Source organism: Dreissena polymorpha, chromosome 2 (genome assembly GCF_020536995.1).
Source record: "Dreissena polymorpha isolate Duluth1 chromosome 2, UMN_Dpol_1.0, whole genome shotgun sequence".
In the NCBI taxonomy this organism is placed as follows: Eukaryota; Metazoa; Mollusca; class Bivalvia; order Myida; family Dreissenidae; genus Dreissena; species Dreissena polymorpha.
In genome coordinates, this window is record NC_068356.1 from 112,800,649 (window position 1) to 112,822,507 (window position 21,859).

A 21,859-nucleotide genomic window follows, 5' to 3' on the forward strand; every position below is an offset into this window, starting at 1 on the left:
CAAAGTGCGAGTCCTACAATCATCAATTGTATAAACCAACAAACCAATACCTTTGTGGATATTACAAAGACACGTTAAGTGCTTTATGTCACCGTGTAGACATTAAGTTATTCTTATAGTAGTCACATGTTTTTTTTAAAGCAAAGCAGTAAACAATATAAGAAGAATGTACCGATTTGTGTCCGGGGTTCCATTCGCATTTGTCCACCAAATTGATGGCAACGCATGTGTTCATCCAAATAACAATAAGAGTTGTTTTAATAAATAAAAGCACTGTAGTACAATTAAAATAGTGTGAAGCCTTTTGAAGTTGTAGAACAAAAACGTGCACAACGATTACACAAACAATAACAAAACTGGGGTCGTTCACTTCAAAGCAGTGTATTTAAACCGGCTTTAATTAGCTCCAATAATCATATATAGTTATTTATTTAACATTTAAGTAAGAATGAAAATATATATCGATTCAAATTTAAAAGCAATAATATACATACGTTTCAATTGATAATCATTTAACTACTAATTGGTTACAGATTGACCAGAGCACAAAATTGTCTTATTTTTCTATGAAGATTAACATATACGTCAGCGCTTGTGAAAATATGGAATATAGTATTGTGATTTGTGAATGTCTTCAATAATGATTAATTAAACTTGAATAAACAAACATCTCGCGAGTGTGTATTATGTGCGTAATGTCAGTAAATGGAAAGTGTTATGGATGGGACGAATAAACAACAAAAACTATATATGGTACTAATTACATAGTAAGGTTTCCCGTTGTGGTACGTATCGACCAACCGCACCTTAATGTTTGTAATTTTTCCAAGTACGTTATATACTATTAAATATACTTCGGGTCCTAACATAAAGAACGAACGAGATAATTAATTATACGTGTGCATTGTTTACCAGATGCACCACTTTATAAAGAACGTATGCAGACAATACGCCCTTCGAAAAAATAATACAGCCAAATGTATTAGCAGAACACGTTATCCATTTGTTTCAACAAAACTATACGTGCATGCACGGTGAAGTAAATCAATCTTAAAACTGTCAGTTTGAAGATGAAATCGTAAACAACAAACATAACATGGTTATGCAACCAGAAATAAGGTTAACGATATAGTTTAAATACTTGTGGATAATATTATAAGAAAAAATATATCATTTAACAGCACGTTATCTGTCAACCGTATCATATAAAACGACAAGGAAAAAAAATGTATGAGTAAATAAGGAACGTTGTTGAACAAGGATAAAAATTGGTCAAACATGTTTAAATGTTTAAAAATGATTATGCTACAATTAATATACAATTTACATTATACAACTATAGCGCTTAAAACTTATTAATTGTATAAGTAAGCACTAAACAATATAAAACGTATTTGCATCAACGTATGTATTTTATGTCATGTATATGTAATACCATCTAAAATCTTAAAAAGGAGAAGCTATATCCTGGTAAGAACAAAATGCCCAATATTGTAGTATCTGCATCCTACAATGTGCTCTTGTGAACGCTTTTGTTAATAGTAATCATAGTTTAATATGTAAAGATATGTGTAAATATTCTTATGAGCAATTACGAAATGGCTAAACTGTCGAAAAAAAACGATTGAATTGCAAACATACTACCTATATGTCTTTGTAACGAGATAATGTATTGCTTTGTTTATGGTTCATCAAGAAAAACTCCGAACTTATTTATGACTCGGATTAGCATATTAGATTTTGCGAATAATCGACATCTACTTTATGGAATGAGTGCTGTATTGGACGTCATCATTGATGACGTTCAATCGAACGAATGATAAAGGGGGCTAAAATTCGTTAAGCTCCAGCGTATAGCAGCGATTTGGGAGTCTTGAAAACTGGTCTGTAACTTTTGCTGAAATTTGACATGTATATGGACCAGAACTCGATCTACACGATGGCGTATTCGTCATATCTGGGAAAAGTCCAGTTTTTGATAAAATTACGAAAAAGTGGTGTTTTTTATTGCGCAATCGCTATAAAATGAGTTCTCGCCGGAAGCGTTAATAGCGTTAATAGCAACCCAAACACAATTCAACCCAAGGAGACAATTCACGCGATAGACACTTCAAATTTGATTTTAATTAATACATATTGCGATTTTATTCCCAAATTAATAAATAAATTCATATTGCGTTTAACATACATAGCTGAACCCGTTTAGAAAATATTAACAAAACAAACAAAAACAAACAACAGTTAAATTTCATTAATGTAAATATGGTAACCTGATTACATATCCACTAGCGTACACATGAAAAATAGTTCGCAAGTAAACAACAAACAATCAAATTTAAACGCAAATAAGTTAACAAAATATATAAAATAAATCCGAGAAATTGATACTTAAAAATACAATTTCTGCACTAAAAACATTTTTGAGAGTCATTAAAACACATAATTTCGGAAGTATACAACCAACATTCAATATGGCTGCCAATGAACGTTCGAAAAGAACGCGAGAAAGTATTTACAAAATAACATCATCAAAATAATTAAAGTGAACGCTACTTCGCCGTTTTTTAGATAAGTATACGATCTATTGAAAAACACTAGCATTTGACATAAACACACCCGTGGATATGGAAATAGACATCACGCGGCTCCCGCATTTTGCGCTGTGTACGGTTGTTCAGAAAACTTGGTAAGTGTCATTGTGTTCTTGAATTTGTCCGATGAGTTGAATTTTATATACCATTACCATGCGAGAAAGTTTTCAAACACATTTATTTCTCACGAAACTTACCTTTAAAAATAAACAACACAAATATTAGTGGCACGAACTGGTATTGGCACGAAACGACAATCAACCGTTAAAGTTCAAGGGCATAATTTGAATGGAAATACATGTGTTGAATATTGGATAAATTAATCGTTTTGCCGTTAAAAGGGTAATTTTTTTGGTTTGCTTTGCTTATTTTTTTTATCAAAACACAAGTTTTATAGTTTGATTTCTGTATAACAGTTCAGTTAACGTTATATCTTGAATTTATAAATATCGAAATAGATGTCGGAGTTTGCACATTTCGGACGTTGCTATGCAAATTGCAAGTTAGTTCTCGATAGAATATACTGTTTACTCATTTTTTGAAAACATTAGTCGCACATTGTTCATATTGTGGAAAAATGAGTCGTGCATGTAAAAGTAAGAAAAATGGGTGGTGACTATTCAACAATATGAAAAAATGAGTCGCGCATTGTTTAAAATACTTAAAATATCAGTCGCAAACATTAGAAAAATGTAAAAAAAGTGTCTCACAATGTTGAAAATTGTGAAATATGAGTCGTACAATGTTGAAGGTTGTAAAAAATGAGCCTCGCAATCTAGACAATTATGGAAAAATAAGTAAGGGGACAAAAATTCCACTCGTCTGCTCATATTGACGAGTGAAATCTTTAATGGACAAGTGAATTTCCCTAAAGCGCTCGTCCTACAGGACGAGAGAAAAAGCTGATGTTAAAATATGTATTTTAGGACCCGTAAATAATTAAATAAAATCATTTTCTTAAAGCATATCTATTCCGAAAGTAGAACGAGAATGAACTGGAAATTGTAATTGTAAATTTCATACAACAGGTGCGCATTGTTATGCGAGACTAAGTCGCGAGTAAATATTGGTGTCAATGTTGACAGGGAAACATCCGACTGCATTCACTGTAAGTATTGATTTTTAAAGAATTATTTAACTGCAAAGTACAGTTTATAACTAGTCTGAATTTCGTCCGAAAAATGTCTGACATTTGAGCGTTCTTTAAAGGGATGGGGGGGGGTTTGATGTTCAAACATCCCAAACAGGAAAGCACGCAAGCATTAGAAAAAAGTAAAACAGCAGTCTTCATTTATTTATTTTGTGTTCCTCATAAATAACTTATTTCACTGCTCAACATTTCTTTTTTGATCAGCTGGCATGAATAACTGAGTAAGCAGCATTTTAGCAGTGATATAGTAAATTTTATTAGTCATATTAGCCCTTTGCAAACTTTATTTCACACATATTCAAGGACGAGTGCATGTGTTTGCAGGACGAGTGCACATTTAAATGCACTCGTCCTGCAGGGCGAGTGCAGTTTAGAAATATTGTTGTCCCCTGTAAGTTGCACACTGTTCAAAATTGTGAACAAATGACTTGTGACTGTTGGAAATAGTGAAAATAATTAATTGAGCATTGTTCAAATTTGTTAAAATATGAGTCTCAAACTATTCAAATTTGTGAGAAAAAAAGTCGCTAACTGTCGAAAAATGTGAAAAAATGAGTTGCACACTTTTTAAAATACTGACCATTTGCATTGCAAATTCCTCTAATTAAAATACTGACCATTTGCGTTGCAAATTCCTCTAATTTTTGCAAAAACAGCTTTCACTATTTATTTAATAATAATCAGCGTTCTAGATAAGCTGCGTATCAGCGTAATATACGCATTCGAAATATCAAGATACGCTCAATTTATCATTTCCGTGCGTACATTTAAGCAAGCCAATCTGGACTTACGCTAATGCTGTAAATTCTCTGCGCAGTGCCCCAGATAATTATTTGAGAAATAGGGTTTTCACCCATTGATTTGAAAAATATAAGGGTGATTTCCTTCTTGAAATAGGGTGAAATAATTTATAAAAATGCATACCTTTATATCATTAATGTTTTACTTCTGTGGAAGATGCTCACTTGTACTGATTCAATAAAACTTTAAACTATCATAATTAACTTTAATAAACTGATGTTTCATAACATCTTTAATCATTGAAACTGTCCTTAATATAAACTTAAAACAAAAAAAAAATCGATAACACGAATGATCATTTGGCTCTTGCTTTCTTGGTTCGAAACAGTTTGCGATCGACTGATATTTTTTTCTCAACAATAGCGAAGTCTTTCGACCTCTCTTAGACATTTTTATTTTGCATCGTTATAGAAACTGAAAGTACAGGCACTTTATAAATACATGCACAATGAGCGACGGATAAAGTCAGATTGAAAACGCATGTATGTTGAGGAAAACAATTTGATCACACTTTATTTAACTATGAAATCTAGAACGCAGAGAGTTTGAATAAAGCTTGACTGTTTTCATGCTCCGTCATCCAGGCGCTTGCTTAATAAATACGCGTGACGATAATAATTTCAAAGAGAAAATACCGAAAATGAGCATTTAGCATTTTCGATTGAAGCTATTGTGTTGTACGCATTGAATTTGACGAATTTGCGCACAAATCAAAATGGTTGCGTTTTCAATAGGCATGTCATTGAATTTCTTTGCGTTTTTAGACATTTTAATAGGGTGAAAGACACAGATACACAGCTTATCTGGGGCACTGATGCGTACATCATAAACAAAAAATATAAACAGCTGATTGTCTTTAGCCAAAAAATGAGACTGGTTATCGTAAAAATTAGAGCTGGTTGTAGAAATAGTTAGCCAGTCAGTATGTATACTCTGTAGCATCTAGATGCATGGTAAATTTAGTATTGATTTTTTAACAGACAGTCAAGCGCTTATGTGTTTATTAAATTACATGAAGTGGTCAGCATGGCTTCTTCCAAGCCAACACAAATTACTTCTCAAAGTACAATTGATTCTTTGTGTATGGCAAAAATTGTATCGAGTAATAAAATTGTACTGCCAATACTGAATGATTTAAATTCCTCTGTTTTAAAATCAAAAAGGAACCACTAAAATGCTAATAAAACAACTGTTGAAAGTTGGCAAAAAAGTTCTCCGTTGGCCACGGTGGTGGATAATAACGACGAAGATCTTCTTAAATGTAATCTGCCAACAAGTTAAAATAACAAGAAATTAAGAAACCTACTAATATGAAGGAATACACATAGTTAGTGGTTAATTGTGTTTAACATTATTAAAGTAGAGTGTCTGTACCCCGGCTATATTCTGGTTTTACTTTTAGCAAATTACCCCTCAACCAAGGCGAAATTTGACCATTTACCCCTATGCTTTGAAAAGTGGGGGTATTTACCCCCATGGGTACATTTTTTATCCTATTACCAGCTGAAAATCGATAGTATAACAACGATCGTATAAACTTTACCTTTATACTATCGCTATTTTTTCCGACCTCTATCTTAAGAACACTATATGTTTAAATGTGACGTCATAGCAAATGATGACGTTGAAGTAAACAAACACTTTAAAGTCAACTTTGAAAACCAGCGCTGTTTCTTTGAATTTTAAAGTCAGGTTTTTTTTTTACTAAGAAAGTGACGCCGATATTCGGCGTCTTCCCCTACCAGAATTTTTCCCCTAAAAATACCATTTCCCCTCCAAAAATATAATTTTTCACCAAAATATAATATTTTACCCTCAAAGAAATGTTTTTTTTCTTTTGGGAAGTCGACACTTATCCAATTTGTACCATGTACAACGATCTCGCTCTCTCTCTCTCTCTCCGAACGAACACTCAAATCTGGGAATCCCAGTGATTCTATATATAGCTCTTAAATTACGTCATGGAAACCGGGCAACTAATCGTATTAATCATGTGACTATTTTACTGGATTCCGGTCTTGCGCGAGAAGGGTGTTTCGTCAATTAATTACCGGAAACCAGTCGAATTTTCATCCGGGTTATGTGAAAGCCAAGATATAAACGTTAAAACAGAAAAAAGTCTCACAATTGGCGTTCATACACAAACAAAACAAAACGTTCGGACTCAGAAAATATTAATTGCGTGGACGCATTTTTTAAGAATCAATCATCAAAAACCGTTGAAACCCAGCAGGATTCGGTACATGTAATCAACATCGATTAATACTGTCGGATTATTGTGAAAGTGAAAGTAGACAATCGGCAGCTGCGGCACCTTTCCCTTCCAATACTGTAGCAGATCTAGATCGTCAACCCATTCATCATACAATTGAAATCATAATATTGACATTGTTCCCAGGCCCCAGTTGAAAACATTTCCCATTATTAGATCTACACCTGCAACTTTATTTAGGACTTTGACTTTAATATCATACTTGTTCATGTGTTTAAGAACAAAAAGGTCAGAGACATGCCTCTTTTTCTAAAAAAAACCTGAAGTCTGTAGGTGAGTTATAGACATTGAAATGAACAGTTATTATTTTTCCCCAAATTTGTCTCTTTCGCGCTCGATTTTCCCCCTTTACCCAGCGTCCAGCGTCTTCCCCTTTATCTAAAAAAAACCTCTGAAAGTATTTATACTTTTTTTGAACGATAAATGACCACAAAAAAGGATAAATAGAAAATTATGTGAGTTTTGGATAAAGATCAAGTTTATCATGCTCGGCACGAACCATGTTAGCGGCAAGCCTCGCGCTTCATCGGTTCTAAGCCTCGCATGATAAACTTGATCCAAAACTCACATAATATTCTCTATATCTATAATGCTGAATAATTGAGGTAAAAAAACAAGTCTATTATAAAAAAATTTCAGTTTAAAGAAATCGTAATTATTTTTTATTTGAAGTTATTTACGGCCATTTCATATGCCTATATTATCATTTTTTTCATTATGATATTGTGTGACAGAGGTCCTAATTTAACGACAACTCTTGTGTTTAAACTGTTAAACAAATTAACAGTATACTATATGCAAAGACTCACACTGGACAAATTAATCATTAAATCTACAATGAATGGGAAGTAAGCATTTGTCCCTCTATTTACATTGTTTTTTATCATGATAGAGTTTTTTTTCTCTAACCCGTGATATTAAAGAAAAGATGAAACTGATCAAACAGCAAAGCTCAGTCTTGTATGGTATGAAATTACTGAGGGTGTATATCTCATACACCATCACTCACTTACTAAGGCTCGATTGGTCATTGTTGGCTCGGGTACTACTTACATGTACCCTGGGTAGTATACTTACATGTACCCCGGGTACGGAATATATACTTAAACGTACCCGGTGATATTAGACTGTACCTGAGTTGTATATCCTCCCAAAATCCGATACGCTACTGATTACCGTTAAACGATATTGTTTACCTTAAACAAACTTCTATTTTAAAATTTCTACATCATGTTGCTTTTTATCCCCACACTTTTTGAAAAGCGTGGGGATTTTGATCATATTGTGGGTATCTCCGCCGTCCGTCCGTCCTGGCCTGGCCACTATCTCCTCCTACACTATATGCACTAGAACCTTGAAACTTACACACATGGTAGCTATGAGCATATGTGCGACCCTGCACTATTTGGAATTTTGATCTGACCCCTGGGTCAAAAGTTATGTGGTTGGGCCCGGGCCGGGTCAGAGATTTTACTCATTTTTTAGGTTATTTTACTATAATTTCTTCATTTCTACACTGATTGTCTTCAAATTGATACCAAACCTCTCTTATGACAATACGGTAAATCTCAACTATGCATGGCCCCATTACCAACCCTGGGGGCCCCGCCCACATAGGCCACTCCCACTAAAAATTGCAGTTTTACTATAATTTCTTAATTTCGACACTGATTCACTTCAAATTGATACTGAACCTTTCTTATGACAAAACTATCAACCTCAGATATGCATGGGCCCCATTACCAACCCTGGGGAACCCCACCCACATAGGCCACGCCCACCCAAAAATGCCTTTTACTATAATTTCTTCATTTCTACAACGATTCACTTCAAATTGATACGGAACCTCGGCCCCATTATCAACCCTGGAGCGCCCCGCCCACATAGGCCACACCCATCAAAAATTGCCTTTTACTATAATTTCTTCATTTCTACACCGATTTACTTCAAATTGATACTGAACCTCTCTTATGACAATACGATCAATCTCAACTATGTATGGCCCCATTACCAACCCTGGGGCAACCCGCGCACATAGGCCACGCCCATCCAAAATTGCCTTTTACTATAATTTCTTCAATTCTACACCAGTTCACTTCTAATTGATAATGAACTTCTCTTATGACAATACGGTCAATCTCAACTATGCATGGCCCCATTACCAACCCTGGGATGCCTCTGGGTCAAACATGCGGCGTGGGGATACGCGTCGGCCTCTGCAGCACCATTTCTAGTTGAGTATGCATGTCTATAATATAAAGGCTGTTTAAAGGAAAATTGACCTAAATGTGAACATAATTAATTTTTACAAATTAGCCGACAACAACTGATTTAGCATTAAAATTCTCAGTTACGTTTTAGTATATTTATCGTACCCAGGGTACATGTAAGTATACTTAAGAGTACCTGAGGTGCATGTAAGTACATGTAGTACCTGTGCCAACAATGACCAATGGAGCCTTACTAACTGTATAATGATTATATCTCACCAACTACCTTAACCTTGTGTTTATTAACCTGAAATTTATGTAAAATCTGGCTTTTTTACTTTAATTTTTCATTCAATTGATTATGCAATTTTTGACTTATCTCGTGGGAAATTATTTGAATCTTTGGATTTTAATGTATTTTAATGTTGTGTTTGTCACGCATAATTCAGTGTTTTCCAAAAAAATTGAGTAGCCAGTTATATGGGCAGCAACTATGCGGTAAAACAAAAGCATTTGTGACATTTAACTTGATGTATTTGGGAAAAGTAGCCGGCATGTAAAAGAAGTCGTTTTAATGCAGGTATTACATTGTAAATATTTATTTATTATTTCGAAGATAACAGTCATTGCAACGTGTTTAGTGAATATTACATCGATAGGCTGGCATGAAAAGTAGCTCCTTTTGAAGCACAAACTGCATCCAAGAATATATCATGGCTGACCCGGTTTGATGAGGCCTGTTTTTGATAATAATTTATTACTATTTTTACTTCCGTGTTCATAATCTTTACGGGCGCCATGCTGGAAATAGTCCGTTTCCCACAATGCATTTACAGCGTTGACACACTGGGTCTATACCGGGAAAAACCACGCGCCAGTTTTGGCGCCTGACGTCATCCCGCCGAAATTTTCATTGGGCAATTCATATGTAAACGTCATTGTATTCGCAAAAAGGCGGTAAACTTTAAAAGCCAGACATTGAGGGCAAAGCGCGAAAGTAAAATGTCTCGGATATTGGGAATAAAACGCGCGTGTTAGTCAGTTAAATAGTTACTTAGTTAGTTACTTATTTTGTTTAAAGTTCATAAATTTATATTGAAAAGTGTAAGGCAATAATAACTTAAACGGACTAATGCACAATGTGACCAACGGACTGTCGGATTACTAACGGTAAGAAAACATGCAGTTTATTGTCAATATTGATTTATTGGCTTTGCGTAATGCCCCTTTTCGCACTGTTTTCAGAAACTTGTGTTTACAATCACACTCGCATATGGAAATATCATGAATATAAGTGACATGAACGCCTGTGAATGTCTTTGCTGCAACTAGTTTAGTGGAGTGTAACATATATTATGCGCATGCGCTTCGATTGTTTTATTACATGCGGTATTGGCAGCCATTTAAAGAAATGTGAAAACAACACATTAATCTTACTTGTTCTCGTTCTAATTAATAGAATTTTTCAACAGCTTGGTCGAGTATCGAGGTGTATATATATTCAAATGCGTTTGCATATAAACTGAATACCGTATGAAACGTGTAGATGATGCTTTTCTGCATTTATTAACGACTGCAATTGTTTGTGAAATACCATTGTTTTTTACTGTTATAAAATTGTGTATTTCTAATATTTGGGTATAATACGTGTGTCTGGATATATTAAATATATTATATGGTTGTTTTATATTGTGCATATACAATGAATAACTTATGAGGGCTTAGTGTGATTCAGAATACAGTTTGGATCCTGATGAGACGCCATGGTTTGTGGCGTCTCATAAAGTGCAAATATTTCAAGGGAGATGACTGTTATAAGTTTCTGATCAGCACAAATTACACAATTAACTCCCTTTCTTTACGGGCTCCATGAAAATGCTATGTCCACGTATAAAACTGTTTTACAGTGTGAAGACCCTACATAAAAATGCGGATTTTTTTCTTACGTGGTATCTTGCGACACACATTTTCAAGTCTATTTCATTACATTTGGCATATATATTAATAAAAATGGCATCGTATGAACATGTCGTCATAGTATATAAGCAACATTGAAGCCTAATATACATTCATCTATTACAGTGATTCATTTTGAAATCTACATCAATGAGTCTCTGGGACTCGCATATTTTTAAACAATGGGTCCAAACTGAAAACAATGGGTCCCAGATTGTGTCTTTGTAAATTCGTAACAAATAATCTACTTAACATGATACATTATAGCATGGGTCTCTTTTGTGCAATTTTACAGCTAAAAACAGAAATATGTTTATAGCAAGTAAAATCTTTGTTTTACTTTTTATAAAAAACAGTGAAACATACAACATCTTAAACAGAGAACGTTTAACATCTTTAACAATTTGGACTGACTAGACTTTTAATAAATTGGATGACTAGTGTTTATAATTTTTTTTGTCAAAATTAGCCCTTTCAAACAGTGTGACAAAATACAATTTTTCCTTTGGTCAAAAGCTTTACAACTTCAATACAGATTTAGTGTAACAACACTCATACTGTATTTTAGGTGAATAGCCTTCTCGCCTTGTTTTTTCTCCAAACAGGGAGAGCTTTTTCCACAAGTTCATTCCGGGCACAACTTCACTCTCATGAGTTTATCTTGTTTCCCAACAGTTAACCTGTTCCTGAATTTGGTCGAGACCTTATTCTGTATAGAAAAAAACCCTCTCACATCCTGCAGTATAAACAGTAGATGTCTGTGTTGGTATATGTACTTACATTCTACGTAAAATATGACGGAATACTGTACGATCTGTATCACTATTATGTATGTACCGTATACAAATAAAAGATGCTATTGATTTCAGAACTTGCAAATTTGAATTGTCACTTAAGAAAAACCAACACTGCTCAATTAATCCAGAAACGTATAATAACATCGCTTTACTAAATAAATAATAACTGTCTGCGCTCACAACAGACGAACGCAAACTGTGTTTTCCGCAATTTATTCTTCATATTTAAACCACATGGTTTACATCGAGGCTGCGTTATCGATAAATATCTACACAGCGAGTTACAATTGTTCAGGATCAATTTCAAAAAGCTTTTTCTGTCGCATTTTCTCTGTTTACTATCCGGGACAGCCAATTAATCGTCCACTAACTTTTAATAAAACGCCATAACTGATTGGATAATTGATATATTTCAACCAATCAAAATACGCGTACTACATTCCCAATGTAGTAATGTGACTTCCGTTCTACTTTTCAAAACGGTGTTGACATGTGTTTTGCTTATATCCACGAATCGTATTCGATATCATGTACAACTTTGACAATGTTGAAAATTAGAGTTTTTAAACAATGCGTCCCGAGAACGCACATGTTTGAGAATGATGCGTCCCCAGAAAAAACGTGCGTCTGGCACGCGGGGCGCACATCAAAATGAATCACTGCTATTATTATTTGGGCACAAATAATTTTACCGTATGAAGACCCTACATAAAAATGCTGATTTTGTTCTTACTTGGTACCTGGCGACACACATTTTCAAGTCTATTTCATTAAATTTGGCATAGATATATATAAAAATGGCATCGTATGAGCCAGTAGTCATAGTATAAGCAACATGGAAGCCTAATATGCATTCATCTATTATCATTTGGGCACAAATAATAATACCGTGTCAAGATCCTACATAAAAATGCTGATTTTTTTCTTATTTGGTACCTGGCGACACACATTTTCAAGTCTGTTTCATTAAATTTGGCATAGATATTTATAAAATTGGCATCGTATGAACCAGTAGTCAAAGTATAAGCAACATTGAAGCCTAATATGCATTCATCTATGATTATTTGGGCACAAACAATTTTACTTTGTGAAAGCCCTACATAAAAATGCTGATTTTTTTCTTACTTGGTATTCTGGCAACACACATTTTCAAGTCTGTTTCATTAAATTTGGCATCTATATTAATAAAAATGGCATTGTATGAACATGTCGTCATAGTATAAGCATAGAAGCATAATACGCATTCATCTATTATAATTTGGGCTCATACAATTTTACCGTGTTAGCACCATATATCAAGTTGCAGATTTTTTTAATATTCGCAACATACCCACAGGCATTTTCATTAATATCTCAGAAAAAAAGACACATAAATTAATACACATGGCATCTAAAGAACATTTTATCATAGTTAAACATGGTTCCCAGCCAACCTGGAAATCAGGGAAAACTGGAAAAAGACTCTTTTTTTCCAGTCAGGGAAAAGTCTGGGAATTTGGAAAGTTTGTGAAATCAGGGAAAAATCAGGGAATTTTGTTTGGTCAGACTTTCCCGACTTGTGTCGAGAAGTCCATACAATTTAAACAGCAAATCATTTCCTCTGCATATCTATCGTGACTTTGTAGTATACGTGTAGCTTAGTTATGTCTGCAACTGCTATTTATTCAGGGTGTCTAAAACAAGAAATAGGTCAAAATCATGATCCTGGAAGTTTTATTTTCCATCAGGGAAAAATCAGGGAATTTTGTTCATACAAAAAGCTGGGATTCCTGTTAAAGCAATATAGAGGCATGAAATGCATTTTTCTGTTATATGTCCACAAATAATTCCACTTAGTGATGACCCAGCTTGAATATGAGGATTTGTTGAATTATTATTGCTAACCGACATACATTTTTAGTAGTACATCAGGATTCAATACCTATACCTTAGTGAAAATGGCATCGGAAGAACATTTGTTCATTGTACTAGATAGAATGATACATTATATCTATCTATCTTATACTTTATTGCAGTTTCAGTAATATTTGGTCTATAAATGATTTCAACATGATATAATTATTAATCATTGCTAGGAAATGTTTACATTTGTATATATGAAACAAAAATTAAAAAAGACGTTTTTTTCCCCCATTTATGTATATATATATATCTATGTATACATCTTTTGTTGCAAACAGTTATGCAACATGTGTCAGAAAACACCCAGGACAAATATATGGACGGAATGATTTTTTCACTTATGTGGGTGTATGTTGGCTCCACTTCACACGATACAGTCATTGTAGTTTAATTGAAAAACGCATCTTACAATGTGAGATGAGTACTGGGTTCAAGCCCCAGCAGTGGCCTATCATGTGTGATATACAGAGCCCATTATGATTAAATATACACAGTTATCTATTTAAACAATTCAATTAAATATAAGGAATAATGTTAAAGGGGAATTGCTGCTTAACCATTTTTGGGATTGTATTGTAATTTTTTGCCAAATTTGACATTCAATAACAGGGTTTATATACATCCCAAGCATAACTGTTTCTAAATAAAATAAAAAAAACAAGTCGAAGTGTGCAGAATATCAAAAATTTGAAACTTTCTGATGTCTAAAAGTCATTAAATGCCACTTAAAGTTTACATTTTTTTGTACAAAATGACCCATTTTGTGCTGTTCATTATTGGTTAATGTTTTACGCTGTCAGGTCCAAAAGCGCACATTCTGTAGCTTGTTTGGACCATAATCTATAATGCGGCCATGTTTCAGCAGATTCGGCCCAGTGGTTCTGATTTTATACGCCGTGCCTAGCTTTTAATGAGTATTACTCACTGACTTATGCATATGAGCTCGGCTGTTTTCGGAGAATACCTGAGGTATTCTCATAGCCAGCTCATCGTATCGTGTCATGTCTTTTCGCCTTCTGGCGTCCGCCATGCTAAAACCTTAACATTGACCCATTGTACCCACAATTTTCGTACCCACATTTTTTTTCGTAACCAAAGTTTTCGTACCCACATTTGTTTAGTACCAAAAATTTGTGTTCCCGCATTTTCTTACCCAATATTTTTGAACCCACATTTTTTTAGTTCCCACTCATTCCATCCCGCGAAACCCATAAGGTGTCGCAACTCTAGTAAGAAGTTAAAAGCTCATTTATTATGAGAATGTGAACACACAGTTATATACCACAAATCAGTAATTGTGGATATATTTTGCTATAACATGCTGCACCATTACCCGAAAACATAACATGTTATATTTACATTAGAATCAGGGGAACATAGCCCCTTCTCCTTAAATACGATAAATGTATGTGATATGTGTGTAGGTATTGATTATTTAGCATGTGCATGCCCTGTCGCAAATATTCGGACAAGTTAAAACTTTAGATGAACTACAATACGGTGTTCATAATATGGAATGAGTGTTGTATTGGACGTCATCATTGATGACGTTCAATCGAACGAATGATAAAGGGGGCTAAAATTCGTTAAGCTCCAGCGTATAGCAGCGATTTGGGAGTCTTGAAAACTGGCCCAACACTTGTGCTGAAATTTGACATGTATATGGACCAGAACTCGATCTACACGATGGCGTATTCGTCATATCTGGGAAAAGTCCAGTTTTTGATAAATTTACGAAAAAGTGGTGTTTTTTATTGCGCAATCGCTATAAAATGAGTTCTCGCCGGAAGCGTTAATAGCGTTAATAGCAACCCAAACACAATTCAACCCAAGGAGGCAATTCACGCGATAGACACTTCAAATTTGATTTTAATTAATACATATTGCGATTTTATTCCCAAATTAATAAATAAGTTCATATTGTGTTTAACATACATAGCTGAACCCGTTTAGAAAATATTAACAAAACAAACAAAAACAAACAACAGTTAAATTTCATTGATGTAAATATGGTAACCTGATTACATATCCACTAGCGTACACATGAAAAATAGTTCGCAAGTAAACAACAAACAATCAAATTTAAACGCAAATAAGCGAACAAAATATATAAAATAAATCCGAGAAATCGATACTTAAAACTACAATTTCTGCACTTAAAACATTTTTGAGAGTCATTAAAACACATAATTTCGGAAGTATACAACCAACATTCAAAATGGCTGCCAATGCGTTCGAAAAGAAAGCGAGAAAGTATTTACAAAATAACATCATCAAAATAATTAAAGTGAACGCTACTTCGCCGTTTTTTAGATAAGTATACGATCTATTGAAAAACACTAGCATTTGACATAAACACACCCGTGGATATGGAAATAGACATCACGCGGCTCCCGCATTTTGCGCTGTGTACGGTTGTTCAGAAAACTTGGTAAGTGTCATTGTGTTCTTGAATTTGTCCGATGAGTTGAATTTTATATACCATTACCATACAAGAAAGTTTTCAAACACATTTATTTCTTACGAAACTTAACATAAAAAATAAACAACACAAATATAAGTGGCACGAACTGATAGTGGAACGAAACGGCAATCAACCGTTAAAGTTCAAGGGCATAATTTGAATGGAAATACATGTGTTGAATATTGGATAAATTAATTGTTTTGCCGTTAAAAGGGTAAGTTTTTTTGGTTTGCTTTGCTTATTTTTTTATCAAAACACAAGTTTTATAGTTTGATTTCTGTACAACAGTTAAGTTAACGTTACATCTTGAATTTATAAATATCGAAATAGATGTCGGAGTTTGCACATTTCGGACGTTGCTATGCAAGTTAGTTCTCGATAGAATATACTGTTTTACCTTTTCGCATACAGTTGTGCAGCTGTTTTCCATGTAATGATGCAATGTTTTACGTCTGGAATACCCCCCTCGATGATTATAAATCATTAACTTCTCAAATTATAAGCATCGTCAACTTGACAAGGTTCTGTCAAGATAGCAACCCCAGCTAATTTTTCATCAACATCTGTTTTTAAAGGCAATTGCATATTTGAAAAGAGCTCTTTAAGAGCTTTTCAGAACAGTTTTTCTTTTTAAAATATCTTAAAAAATAAAAAAGTTATGGGAATTTGAATATTGCTAAAATGCGCACTAATTCTGAATTTTCTCCCTATATAAAGTGAACAAGGAAGCGCGACATTCGCGGCACCGGAAATTCAAGTTCATACATTTTTACATAGTAAAATTGCCATAACTTTTTTATTTTTAGAGATATCTTCATGAAATTTGGAACATTTGTAGATCAATGTATACTCTGTTCATTAAAGTATTATAAACCCTTTTAGTTATTAATACACACATGGTAATGATCAACACATTTAGGAAGCATATACATAATTTTATTAGAGACATAATTTTATTAGAGACATTATCTTTTTTCGAAAGGCATCAGGCTAAAATATCTACAATTAACACATTTATTCACTCAAAAGCAATATTGGAATTACTTAAAATGGAAACCGGTTTTTAAAAGCAAATTTAACTAATTTAGTCTTAACTCTCTAATAAAATTTTCACAGGTGTTTGGGGGGGGGCGGAATGTCTTTTCATCGTTTTGGGACGGGGACATGCACACATTCTATAACTTTCTAATCCTTGAAATAAATCTATGAATATTTCTTATATATGTTGTCTTTTGTTGGTGCCTCTTTCACATTCCATAACCATTCAAAATTCAAACAGTCGGGCACAAATCCAGCAGAAATTAGGAATTGTTTCTGAACCGTCTGAATGTCTTCTCGTAGAGGCCATTTGTACTGGCCAAGTTTTCTGGTGGTAGTCATGAATTTAACCACAAAGTTTTCTTTATCTTTAACTTTAAAATCCATACCAGGATACCAAGCATCCTGGTATGCAATTGCAACATATGCATTACAATTTAAAATTCTGCATTTAGATTCATCAAGTCTTTCACAATTTTTCACCGGGCACTTTTCTTTAAATTGACAAGTTTTTTTTCTGGTCACATGTTCTTGAAACTTTGGTTTTGACATATTTTTCTGTTGATGCTTTGAATGAAGGGTTAAGATGACACAGTAAATTGAACAACACAGTTGAAATTTCCCCATTTTTTCTATAAAAGTATTTATTTCAAGAATGAGTCCATTCTTCTGCCTGTTTATAGGCTACAAGGTTTCTGCCTTCTTCTAAAGAGAGGTTGTTATACCATTTTCATGACAGAATGGTCCTGGGTAGTCTGCCATTGACTTCCTAGATCTACTGAAAAAAAGGAAAGAAAAGTCAGACCTACATCATCAGTACATGTATAAATCATGTTAATATGCAACTTTTACAGTGCAAAAACATTCTCACAGGCCAGTGGGGATATGCACATTTGGACAATTTCTACAACGTCGGGGCAAATTTATCGATTTAATCATGTCAACGATTGTTTAGATACTTAAGAAAACTTATTTTCATACATATAATTTACGGATAAAAACACCTTTGAGGGCATTTCATACCAGTAACACGGGGTTGGTTTTCCTACGATTCGATCGCACGAGCAAGTGCCCGTCCTTACATCGAAATTACATATTTGCACTGAAATAAATAATTAATCGAGTCAAAATCAAGGTTTCTAGAACTCACCTTTGTATTTAGAATAAAGATGAACCACATGAAGATGTTTTCTATCGGTAACATGCTCAAAATCGTCGATAGAAAAACGTGTTTACGATGCGTAATCAGTTAATCAAAATGGCGGTCAATGGTGAAAAGCGAGGTCGCCGCGTGACCGGAGTAAATTTGAATAAATTACTACGTTCGGCTTAAAATGCGGGAGGGTTCCTATTGTTTCCGACAAAAGATTTTTATATCAAATTAAACTTCAGAACATTCCCTACAATATGATATATGATGCATAGTTCGGAAATCAGTACTTTTTGTAAAAAATCGGCGACACTTTAGGGGACTATATCTTCGGTTCGGATGAACTTAAAAATTTGCATCAAAGTCATGAATGGAGGTCGTGAACTTTTCTAAATGGATTCGTCAATCTCATTAATATTCATAAAGTTTAAGTCACCCGCGAATAGGAACAAAGAGTACATGTGCCACGCGCCGAGTGCATGAAAGTTGAAAATCACGCGCAACAGCGAAAAACCATAATATTTATTGTTTATTAACAGATAAAACTGGGTTATAGTGGGTAAAATACAAAAGTAAAACATGCATTTTGTAGAGAATTTTATTAGCTTTAAAATGAGACCAATTATAAAAATATTCATCAACAAATGTAATTTTAATCCCCAAAATGCCACAGGCGGTGTAGACTTTTCACAGTTTTCCAGATAAAATGTGGGATTATCGGAGATTAGCTGGGGTTGCTAGTCAAGATTTAATTTTTTTATTTAATTAATAATTAGTAGAATATGTAAAGCTGAGTAACATTAATTCAGACTGATTTCTGATTAGGGCAGTGGTTCACCTGATTCTCTCATAAGTTGACCACACCACAATATATAGCAGTACAAAAACAAATAGCTTGTAATTATAATTGATAAATGTGAATGTTTAATTTATTTGTTTGCAACAATTTGGAACCTTTTGGTTTGAGCATTGTAAGCCTAGTGTATAATTGCCCCTTTGTTCAGCACACATGAATTGATATGAAATACAGCTATATCTCGTGTGGCGTATTTTCATTTAAACTCTGGATTTTAATGACTACAAGTCAGTCGTGCAGTTAAATATGTTTTAAAGCATAGAAAGAATCCAAAATTATTTTGGATTTTGTGTTTGCCATGCATAATTTAAATTTTCATAGGAATAAAATAACTTACAGCGACAGGATTACGGCTTTGTTATGTTAAGCATCGTATACAAATGTAATTAAGAATTAGTGTGGTTGTAAATAAATTTTGAGAAATGGAACGCAAAAAAATCACAGAAAATGGAAGTGCGTGCATGTTACTGTATCTTGCAACTTTATTGTTTTTAGAATTGGATTAAAGTTTACATTTAGGTAAGCGTGTTGCTTATACTAAATTTAGTTCTTTATGTCTCCTTTGCTCTAATATGGTATGAAATGCGTATCTTGTGTAACGTAATTTCATTAAAACTCTGGATTTTAATGACGACAAATCAGACGTGTTATTTTATTTAACAGTAAAATATTTTTTAAAGCATCAAAAGATTGTAAAATATTTCCGATTGTATTTTTGTCATGCATAATTTAATCTTCCATAAGAATAAATAACTCGCTGCGTAAAGATTTCGGTTTCCTTAATCATGTTTTAGGTAAGAATGGTTAGCATTTGATACACAAATTTAAAAAAAAATAGTGTGGTTTTTAATAAATTTTGAGAAAGAGAAGGATGACCAAAATTGGAGGTTCATATCTTTGTAACTTTATTGTTTTGAGCAAAGGATTAAAGTTAAAATTGATGTACATGTAAGCGTGTTGTTAATACTAAATTTAGTTTTTTTATGACTCCTTCGCTTCTGTATATACAATGTATACACTACGAGACCCGTGATTGTTGCCTAATTTGCGGAGTCAAGGCGGACAGTTTGCTTTTTGAGTGGAAAATCACCGCGATTTCGTGTGATTCGTCACATTTATATCGGTAAATATGTCTGAGAATTTCATTAACAGAACCATATGACTACGCCATTTTTCAGAAGTGTAAAGAGTACAGTGCATAATGCGGGACGAGCGTATTTAAAAAGCTTATATCATATTTCTCGTAAATTACCAAATTATTAGTTTTGTCTAAATCAAATACCATGTATAGAGAAACAAGGTATTTATAACCGACCAATGACGAAACACTATGCAACTTTCAATTTAGACAGTGCTACATGTATATGGCAACAATATGGAATTTGAAAAGTGGTAGTGTATTTGGGCCTGGAATATATTTAAATAATGTTTACATGTTATGTTCAATAATTATTGCATGATCATTCTGCGCTGTTATATTAATTTGGAGCCGTTAAAGCTTCCGACATTACTTCATCAAATTCATGTCGGAACGGGAGTATTTTAGCTAATACGCCCATTGTATACAACAACAACAAAAGCTTTATTATTGCAATGTATAATGTAAGTGTATACATAATATATGTTACATGTACATGCGGTGATGCGAGAATCGCGGAAAAAATAACGGGTCGCGTAGTGTAGTATGAAATACATATCTCGTGTAACATAATTTCATGTAAACTCTGGACTTTAATGACGACAAGTTGGTTGTACGGTTTCCCATATTGTGTTTAAGGTCAGAATGGTTAGCATTTTATACTTTTATAATTAAAAAATAGTGTGATTTTAAATAAAATTTGAGAAAGGGAAGGAAGAACAGAAAATGGAAGTTCATATCATTGTAACTTTATTGTTTAAAGCATTGGGTTTAAGTTAAAATTGAGGTAATTGGTTGTTAATAATAAATTAAGTTTTTTTATGACTCCTTCGCTCTTGTCAAGTATGAAATACGTATCTCGTGTATCGTAAATTCTTTTAAACTCTGGATTTTGTGATCGCCTTTTGTGTGTCGTCTGTTGTTAGTCGTAACATTTACCTTGTTAACACTTAAGAATGTAATGTATTGCAGATTCAGAGATGTCTGTTCTGTTTTGAAGGTCATGTGAAAAATAAACTTATGGGATGTTTGCATATTTTAATAACATATAAATATTGTTCAAATCTATTTGTTGATAGATTTAAAATAGCTAACTTTCCTCTTACATGCCCTTGTATTTCAAGATAGAATACTTTCCTTCACAGAGGAAAGAGGTCTGAGTTTGAATCTCAGTGGGGGCTTCAGAGGATGATTTATTTGTAGAAAAATGATTATATATGCTCAACTTTGTAAATGACTTAAAGCCACACACCTAAAAATTAACTGCATGGCATAGTAAATTTATGTATAAATAATAAACATATTTTTATCTTTGCCATTTAGAATATATCTGGTGATTACAAGGTAGAAATCAGTCTTTTTTGCGCTTTAAAACTTAAAAATAATTGCATTTGTCGAAATAGACATATATGTCTACAAATCCTACTTTCGGTTTAAAAGCGGTACCATTTAAACAATAATATATTATTTTCTAACTAGGCTATAGATTTAATTTTATCTATGCCAATTAGAATATACACATGTAAGGCTATAG

General features: G+C 33.6%; 1 long non-coding RNA gene across 1 annotated transcript; it reads right to left on the bottom strand.

Annotated features, from left to right (window-relative positions):
* Positions 1–17,793: 17,793 nt before the first annotated feature.
* Positions 17,794–18,440, bottom strand: LOC127868534 (uncharacterized). Its single transcript, XR_008044168.1, has 2 exons — positions 18,332–18,440; positions 17,794–17,959 (listed from the first exon to the last, which is right to left on the bottom strand). It is a non-coding gene; the product is annotated as an uncharacterized LOC127868534 (long non-coding RNA).
* Between the last annotated feature and the right edge of the window lie 3,419 nt (positions 18,441–21,859).